Source organism: Mustela erminea, chromosome 4 (assembly GCF_009829155.1).
Source record: "Mustela erminea isolate mMusErm1 chromosome 4, mMusErm1.Pri, whole genome shotgun sequence".
In the NCBI taxonomy this organism is placed as follows: domain Eukaryota; kingdom Metazoa; phylum Chordata; class Mammalia; order Carnivora; family Mustelidae; genus Mustela; species Mustela erminea.
Window position 1 is genome coordinate 16,620,324 of NC_045617.1, and position 6,186 is coordinate 16,626,509.

The window sequence follows — 6,186 nt, forward strand, 5'->3', positions numbered from 1 at the left end:
TCCCGGTGGGAGTCCGTTGGATCCCTGGGCAGGAGTCCGATGATCTCGGTGGGACCTCCAAATGAAAGACCCGCGGATCCCCTTACCCAAGAATCCAACACTGCCACTGGATGCAAACAGCAAGAGGTTTATTGGGATGCAGGTACCGGCGGGTGGTCGGCAGCTCCAGCTAACCGAGCACACCAACCGAGGGGAAAGCGGGGTTTTTATAGATTGGCACAAACAGGTTTTGGGTGGGGTGGAGCTGATTGGCTGCCAATTTGAACTTTTGAAAGAGGCACCCTCGGTGTTAGTGGATTGGTTTCGGGGGTCCGCGCGCGCGAAGGGGGAGTACATTTGAAAAAGCCCGCGCGCGCGAAGGGGGAGCAAGGAGGGGGGTTGGGCCTCATTACTCAGCAGGAAAATATCCTGCCTACTTGACTATGTGGCCCCCTGCCTACGTGACTATGCCTCTTAGCAGAAGGTATCTTGTTCAAACAGGCGACAAGTGTCACACCCTAAAAGCCAAGCAGTTACAGAAAAGCAAACAAGCGGTTAGTTCTCCTATCTATCTCTTAAGGGAGGGGGCTTTCCAGGGCAGGGGTCTTTCATTGTGGTGTATACACACAATGGACTATTATTAAACCATTAAAAAAGTGAAATCTTGGAACACCTGGAGGACACAGTCAGTTAAGCATCGACTCTTGGTTTCAGCTCAGGTGGTAATCTTAATGCCCTGACCTCAGGATTATGAGATCAAGCCCTGCACTGGGCTCCACACCTGGCACAGAATTTGCTTGAGACTCTCTCTTCTCTCCCTCCTGCTCTCATGTTTGTCTCTCTAAAATAAATAAATAAATAAATAAATCTTTAAAAAAAAAAAAAAGAATGAAATCTTGCCATTTACAAGGACATGGATAGAGCCAGTGCATGATACTTAGCAAGAAATAAGTCAGAGAAGGACAAATACTGTATGATTTCACTACTGCATGGAATTTAAGAAATGAAACAGATGAACATAGTGGGGGAAAGAGCCAAACCATTAAACAGCCTTTTAACTATACAGAACAAACAAAATGAGGGTTGCTGAAGGGCAGGTGGTTGGGGGATGGGCACAAAGGGTGGGAATTAAAGAGGGAATGTACTGTGATGATCACTGGGTCTTGAATGTACGTGATAAATCTCTCAATTCTACTCCTGAAAATGATATTACACTATATGTTAACTAAGAGGAATTTAAACAAAAACTTGAAACAAAAATACATAAAAATGAAATAGATTATATTTACAACATCTTCCTTTAGTAATTTATTCTGTAGTGGATACTTTACATAAACATCTTATTTTTGAAAAGTCAAGTGATTTCAGAATCTTGCATTATAACCCAGTAGAAATTCAGTCTCCCTCCATGTTAAGGAGTAAATAAAACCAGTGATTCTGCTGATTTTGAGTGGAAACAGAATTTAAAGATCATTCAGACATCAACTGTGAAGCAGTCAACCTGATCCTGAGAGCCGGCACACAAACAACTATTCCAGGAAGGAGAATCTTTCTCATTTCCCCTGAGCCTCCACCTCCAGCCCTCACTCTCCTGTCCTCCCTACCCACTGACTCATCTCCTTCAGGGCACAGTGAGCCTTCACAGAAGAAATATCTCCTTCTAAAAGGTGCCTTATTCCCCCATGTACAAGGGATCGTATTCAGACGATAGAATCACCTCCTGCAAATAAATTGGGACAGGTCTGGTTCTCCAAAGAAGCAGGGAAAATGATATGAGGAGTTAATACATGGCAAATAACCCTATGAAAAGACTGAAAATCTCACAATAATCAAGAAAACTCTAATTGGAAGGACACTAAGAATGGGTGAACGTGGTCACAAGGTACAAACTTTCAGCTACGAGATTAATAAATTCTGGGGATTAACGTTATAGCATGGTGACAACAGTTAATACTACTGAATTGTATATTTGAAAGTTGCTAAGACACTAGATCTTAAAATTTCTTGTTTCAAGAAAAAAACTCTAACTATTAAGGTGATGGATGTTTACTAAACTTAATGTGGTGACCATTTCAAGGTATTTATAATTATTATGTTGTGCACCTAAAATGAATACAATATTACATCCCAAATCTGTGTGTGTATTTGTGTATGTGAGTGTGCATTTAAAAACTGAAAGAGAGGGGTGCCTGAGCAGTTCAGTCTGTTAAGCATCTACCTTCAGCTCAGGTCATGATCCCGGGGTCTTGGGACTGAGCCCCATGTCAGGCTCCCTATTCAGTGGGGAGTCTGCTTCTCTCTCTCCCTCTCTCTCCTGGCTCGTGGTCTCACTCTCACTCTTTCTCTATCTCAAATAAATAAATAAAATCCTTAAAAATAAAATAAAACAAAAACTGAAGGAGAGAGAAAGAAAAAGACAATGAGATACTTTCACCCACTTGTAACAGTGGCAAATATTTTTAAGCCTATCAACACCTATCAACGCCCAAGAAATGGAATGACAGGAAGTTCCTTGCATTATGGGATCAAATCAACCTTTAAAATAGAATTTCACACTATCTGGAAAAGTGGAAGATGTGCTCGCCCGACCACACTGCAATCCCCATATTAGAACCCATCTGGGTAGTAATTACCAAACAGCAGGTAGATGTAGCGTGCTTCCTGTAGTGCTGTTTCTCACAGCAAAAAATATAGTAGCCACCTAAATACCCAAACAGGAGCATATATTTAAAATACTGGTGGAAGACTTCTGTTTCTCTCCACGAGACTCGATCCTTTGAGCCACTGTCAAAAATCAACAACCAATAGCCTTTGAGACAAAATTTTAAATCTTTCAAATGTTCCAATGGGGACTTCTAGTAACATACAGTAGAATTGGTCACAGAATACAAATCTCTCCACATACCCATACAAATTAAACTCATCAACGAAAGCAGGCAAAGAAAACACTCTATACCCCCACCTTCCACACAAGGAGGAAGCTGAAAATACTGAGATGTGACAGACCCTTTAGCTATGAGGGACAATATTTGTGACAGTTGGATGGGGTCTGTGGGGGAGAGAGTAGGACTATAGTGATGTGAGATCTGTTTTGGTGATTTTTTGTTGGTCCAGGAAAGTGTTTTCCTTGTTTGTAAGAAACATGCACTGAAGTACTTGGCAGTGAATGGGACATCAGGGTGACAGCTTCTCAATCCTTCCAAACCCTTCCAAATCCTTCCAACTTCATGAGATCTTTGGAGATAGATTGTGTCTCTCTATCACATTCCTATTATAGGATGAATACATGCTATAGCTAATTCATTCTGTGAAATACCAGGAGGAGAAGGAACTGAGGGAAGGTTCTTCTTGAGATTTAGGGCTCACTTCCCTGGACAAGCAGGCATGGCCAGACATTCCTGACTCCACAGGTTCCACCTCATGTTCATGCATTCATCATTGTGACCATTTCAGTCACCCACAAAGGGGAAACCTAATCACAACCTTATCTTTGGTGACAATAGTGGCTTCTGGCTGTTGTGACCTTAACCTGATACAAAGACTGAGAAGATCCCACACATCCCCAACCTGCCTCCATCCACTGAGCCCTTAATTCACTTGGGATGAGACAAAGAGACACTCCACACATTTACATAGCACACGCTGTCATTAAATCCTCACCATCCAAAGGCTGTGGACAACTGGAGGAGGCCTGTGCCAGACACAGGGCCCATCTCTATTTGAGGACATGAAAGTAGGATAGCAGGAAACTCCAAATAGGCATCTATTCACGCATTTAAAGGGTTCTGGCCTGATTCCCTATAGTCTCTCTCCAGCAAGTGCATACTCTGGAAGACTCGGAGGATTAAAAAAAAAAAACAAAAAACAAAAAAAAAAAACGTAAGGGATCGGAGTTCTCAGGCCCAGGGTGAGATGAGAGCTTAGTAGTTGCAGGTGATCTGTCTAAGAAGGAAGCCCCAGGCATAGACCTGGAAATGGGTGGGAGCTCGGGTCTGTCTCTGGGAGGAGGGAACCTGGAAGGGCCTGACAGTGCCACTGGGAGAATGGGGGTTGACCAACTGGAGGAAGCCCTGGGACCAGGATTTAAACCTCCAGAGGAGGTGGCTCAGTCTGTTAAGTGTCCGACTATTAGTATTGGCTCAGGTCATGATCTCATATGTTGTGAGATCAAGTCCCATGTGGGGCTCCACGCTCAGTGGGAAGTATGCTTGAAGATTCTCTCCACCTGCCCCTCGCCCCACTCAGGCATGCTCTCATGCCTTCTCTCTCTCTCTCTCTAAAATAAATAGAAACAGACAGTTGAATATCTAGAATAAGTTGCAACTACTTTTGCCAAATGACTAGCTGATAAGAAAATCTCTCCAAAAACACACGAGAGGTTGGTACAAAAAGTATCATCACAAGCCATGAGCATTCCATTTGTCAGGCAACAGATTTACAAAAGAAGGATGAAAAGGTAGAAAAGCAAACCAAAGTTCTTTATCCTGCATATCTAAAGATAACCTGTCAGGTAAAGAATAGAACTGAGCAAGGGAAGGACACCGACTATCTCTGAATCTCAGAAATTTGGAGAGCTTGCAAAGACCAAAGAATCAAAGGCCTTGATGGGACTTTACCATGGTCAGGGCCTGTGCAAGAAGAATCAACATGGAGCACCACAGAAGGAGGTTAAGCATCAAGCCATTCTTGGTGCAGGGCTGATGGGAGCCTGCATGGCCCAAATGCCCAAGGATTGGGGCCTAAAGACTGTATATAATTATGCTTCACTAGGTGGGCTGGGCTGAGGACAGCAACAAGGGTTCAAAGGACTCAAGGATAAAGTGAAGAAGAAAACCCTAACATCATCTCAAGGGGACTCCATTCAACAACTGACCAGGCAGCTCAATTCCTAGACCTTTGAAAAGGCCAGTTGAAGGCCAAAGGTGATCAAAGCTGGTTTTGAAGACCTTGGTCTTAGCACAAATGCTAAAGGAGGTAGAAAGGATGATTCCAGATCACTGTGTTTTTGCCAGTAACACATCATCTCTCCCAATCAGTGAAGTTGTCATCAGACAAAGATCTGAGCAGATGATTGGCAGACATTACTTCTCTCCTGTGGACAAGATGCAGCTGCTGGAGATGATCACAACCCTCCCCACCCCCCAAAAAAATCTAAGGACACAATGCTTCTACTGTAGCACTCCTTCCAAGCAGGGCAAGGTCACCATTGTGATTAAGGATGGACCTGGATTCTGGACCAACAAGTGTCTCATACCCATGATGTCTGCAGTCATCAGTATTCTCCACAAAGGAGATGACTCTAAGAAGTTGGATTCCCTTACCGGGAGCTCTGGCTTTCCCATGGAAATTGCTACAGTGGTGGGATGAAGTTGGCATGGATGTAGCCAACTTCATAGAAGAGGTAGGCAAAGCTTTTAGGGAGAGGGTTGAAGGCAGAAGCCCAGAGCTTCTTAAGCATATGGCATCCCAGGGCTTCTGAGGTCATATGTCTGGAAGGGCTTTCACATCTACCAGGAAAAGTGTGAAAAATCAGTTTGAATTCTGAGATGGATAGTATTTTGGTAAGCCTGAATCTGTCTCCTATCTCTGACGGTTCCTCTGACGATGACATCTGGTACTGCCTGGTAACCAGACTCATGAATGAGGCCATCAAGCCTGCCCAGAAGAGATATTGGCCACCAGCAGAGGGATATGTGAGAACAGTCTTTGGTCCTAGAGGCACTCTCACCAGGCCCCTCCTTGGAGGGTCCTGCTTCCACTCTGTGCATCTCTGGGGAGCTCAGAACATGGACCAGCTCAGGAAGTACAAGGCTGCCTACAGAAAACAGCTTACCCCAAACCAGCTGCTAAGTGGTTTAATAAATGCTACCAGCCCTAATAAAAAGTTTTAGTAGTGAACAGGCACTCACACCCTGCTCCCTGGCTTACTAACTCCGACAAGATGTCATCTACATTTATCAGAGTAACCAGTGGGAAAACAAACTCTGGCACTGGCCATGCACCTTGATTAAAGTGCCTTCAGCTGTAACTCTCTCCCTCCTGGTAAAGTCAGGAAAACAGTGTAAGAAGATTATACTCGAATTTCCCTATTATACAGCCCCCAACCCACAAGAAGTTCACTACTGCCAAGATTGGCCATTCCTGTTACAAATCCCAGGAATGTGAGGGGGCCACTGTGAAGGTTTCCTGAGCCACACAACACTGCTA

At 44.0% G+C, this 6,186-nt stretch overlaps 1 pseudogene; it reads left to right on the forward strand.

Annotated features, from left to right (window-relative positions):
* Positions 1–4,022: 4,022 nt before the first annotated feature.
* On the forward strand, positions 4,023–5,870 carry LOC116588067 (annotated as a pseudogene).
* The last annotated feature ends 316 nt before the right edge of the window (positions 5,871–6,186 follow it).